Genomic DNA, 3,856 nt, shown 5'->3' with positions numbered 1-3,856 from the left:
CACGCCAACTACACCCATCTGTCAATCAAACGTCAGTGCCGCGCACACCCACCATCCTACTCGCTCATCACGTTGTCAATCAAATGTCCGCACCACCCACACACCCTTAACCGCCCCCTCAACCTGCACGCAACTATCAATCACATTGAGGCCCGCCTCCTCCACGCCATCTACCAATCAGACATAAACTTACCCCACCGCCCACAGGCACCGCCCATCTCTTGCCCCCATGTGTCGATCAAACACCAGCCCGGCACCCATATGCCAATCAAACCGCCGACCCGCCCCATCGGTGAAGGGCAGGCGTAGACCCCGCCCACTCACTGCCGCTCCTCTACAGCCGCGCCTTCCATTGGCTATCAGGGCACACCGCCCCCCTGTATGTCATACCCTAGTCCCACCTCGTCGATACTGATTGGTTGCTGATTTCACACCCGGATGTGTGTCAGGAATTTACTGTCGTTTGAACAACATCCCCAAATCACCTGGGGGTGGAATCAAGCACGGGTGTTTGGCACTGTGAGGCAGCAGTGCTAACCACTGAACAGCGCCGCCCCATAAAACATTACACGAGTATTTACTCCAAAATAACTTTAGCTGTTGTCCTTGCAGCTGTTTGAGTACCTCATCTACCACCTGACATTATTCATTTACAGGAACAATCACCCTTTCATTAATAAAGCTGGAATTGGTCATTTATCTGTCCCAAGGCAATTTTTTTTAATCAGAACTGTCTCAGATGGCAACGTACAGAGTTCCTTTTCCTGACCTACTAGCAGTTCTGTTCAAAGGTACCATTGTATTTCATTGTATGAGCAGGCTACTAAGCTTTACTTAGTTTCTGTCTGTCATCTTGTGAGCAGGCATGGGCCTCAGTGTGTTTAGCTCCAAGCAACCTTACGTAACCAGGTACAGGTCACCCCTACACCAGCCAATTTGCCAATGTACCACTCAGAAGCCATAGACATTTGTGTTGCAGTACAATGTCATGATGATCTAGACCCATGACCATTGTGTGAACTCAACAACTGACACAGCTGAGTTCAGTTTCAATGACACTAAGTATGTTCAGATAAATGGAGTTGCCCTAATAGGCCCAGGGCTCATGAATATCTTTGCTAGAACAACACATTTTAGAACATAGAACATAGAACATAGAACAGTACAGCACAGAACAGGCCCTTCAGCCCACAATGTTGTGCCGACCATTGATCCTCATGGATGCACCCTCAAATTTCTGTGACCATATGCATGTCCAGCAGTCTCTTAAATGACCCCAATGACCTTGCTTCCACAACTGCTGCTGGCAACGCATTCCATGCTCTCACAACTCTCTGCGTAAAGAACCTGCCTCTGACATCCCCTCTATACTTTCCACCAACCAGCTTAAAACTATGACCCCTCGTGCTAGCCATTTCTGCCCTGGGAAATAGTCTCTGGCTATCGACTCTATCTATGCCTCTCATTATCTTGTATACCTCAATTAGGTCCCCTCTCCTCCTCCTTTTCTCCAATGAAAAGAGACCGAGCTCAGTCAACCTCTCTTCATAAGATAAGCCCTCCAGTCCAGGCAGCATCCTGGTAAACCTCCTCTGAACCCTCTCCAAAGCATCCACATCTTTCCTATAATAGGGCGCCCAGAACTGGACGCAGTATTCCAAGTGCGGTCTAACCAAAGTTTTATAGAGCTGCAACAAGATCTCACGACTCTTCAACTCAATCCCCCTGTTAATGAAAGCCAAAACACCATATGCTTTCTTAACAACCCTGTCCACTTGGGTGGCCATTTTAAGGGATCTATGTATCTGCACACCAAGATCCCTCTGTTCCTCCACGCTGCCAAGAATCCTATCCTTAATCCTGTACTCAGCTTTCAAATTCGACCTTCCAAAATGCATCACCTCGCATTTATCCAGGTTGAACTCCATCTGCCACCTCTCAGCCCATCTCTGCATCCTGTCAATGTCCCGCTGCAGCCTACAACAGCCCTCTACACTGTCAACGACACCTCCGACCTTTGTGTCGTCTGCAAACTTGCTGACCCATCCTTCAATTCCCTCGTCCAAGTCATTAATAAAAATTACAAACAGTAGAGGCCCAAGGACAGAGCCCTGTGGAACCCCACTCACCACTGACTTCCAGGCAGAATATTTTCCTTCTACTACCACTCGCTGTCTTCTGTTGGCCAGCCAATTCTGTATCCAAGCAGCTAAGTTCCCCTGTATCCCATTCCTCCTGACCTTCTGAATGAGCCTTCCATGGGGAACCTTATCAAATGCCTTACTGAAGTCCATATACACCACATCCACAGCTTGACCCTCATCAACCTTACTAGTCACATCCTCAAAAAACTCGATAAGGTTTGTAAGGCATGACCTACCCCTCACAAAGCCTCTGCATTTAAATCTGCTGCTGCATGTAATATTTCTTTGCACATCTCAATATGCTCATTCTTCTAAGCTCAAATTTAGGTTTGATATGGAACAGTCAAATGAGCTCCTTTCCTCCATGTCCTCGTTGTGAAAACGATAAGTGGTTTCTCTACTACTGTCTACTTGTAGGCTCAAAAAAAGTCTTCAAGCCAGACTATTAAAGGTCGATCATTAAGGGCTAATTTGACATTACAATGAGCAATTGAAGACAAATGGAAGAATACTGGTTAAGTGCAAAAAACAGCTTATTTTTAAAGCTTTTGGGTAACTGCACAGCATTGATTACTCATGGAATCTTTCTTAAATTAGTTAGTTGACATGGACCCACCTGGAAGATGTTTTCCACTTATTGTCTGCACAATGGAATATCTGGAAAAGTACCACAAAATTTTGACACAGTACATAACCAGAATAGCATTAATGATTCTCTCAATCATCGGGCTTCATCTTGGACCAGGATCACGAATGGTGCCAGAAACCCTGGGTTCTCTCGATCAGCCAATGCAGTACGGGGTCCTCAACAGGCACAAGGCAGTGAATTATTATACATTCGTTGCTAATAAATATGCTGAGACCACTTAACTTTTAGAGCCTATATGTATACATAGTTTAAGCTAATAGATTCACTCATTAGTTTGCATATGGTTCTAATGTATGTTAAGTAGATTAAGTTAACAAATATGCTTCATATCAAAACACATATGCCTTTTTTAATCATTTGGCCGGACCTTAAAGTAGTTTCAGCCCATCAATACACTTCTACTCAAACTTACTTTATTTATTGGTATCCATGTTGTAATTGATAAAGTTCCATACCCTATAAAATTGGCTTAATTGGAAACCTTGTTGATAAGGCTTGAGCCATTTGAGAATTGTGTAAACCTGGTTTTTGAAATAGACACATCAAAATCATCCTGTCAGAAAAACAGTACTCTGATCAGATCATTCTCACTGTAAATAGAGCAAACTGACGAAAGGCAGTTACTCTTGGTCCTGAAAAGTGTCCAATCTACAAAAGGCTAAAGAATCTCAAATGTTTGAGCAACAGGTGAAACTATGTATCTTATGCTGTGACTCTTCAATAGCAATGCAAATTGTGTTTACCACTAACAAGATGCTGCCTTCGAGCCAAAAGGCCATAATGCCTATCTCACAAATGTGATATGTGGACTTCAGTGCCAGTGTAATGCCAGGTATGGTTCTGCTTGTCCCAAAGCCTGTCAGATCACATCTAAACTTAATGCCAATTTCCTGCCTTTTCCCTGTATTTGCAGATTTTAAAAATTTAAATAGTTATAATATCCTCTTGAACGTTTTAATTGAATCTGTGTCCATCACATTTTGAGGCACTGCCTTCCAAATTCACATGAAAAACAAAAAGTTCCCACTTCATAGTTTGTTCTGTTGCAAAACCCTTAAGAACT

Source organism: Stegostoma tigrinum, chromosome 22, assembly GCF_030684315.1.
Source record: "Stegostoma tigrinum isolate sSteTig4 chromosome 22, sSteTig4.hap1, whole genome shotgun sequence".
NCBI lineage: Eukaryota > Metazoa > Chordata > Chondrichthyes > Orectolobiformes > Stegostomatidae > Stegostoma > Stegostoma tigrinum.
The sequence above is the reverse complement of the archived record's forward strand: the minus strand, read 5'-3'. Positions refer to the sequence as shown.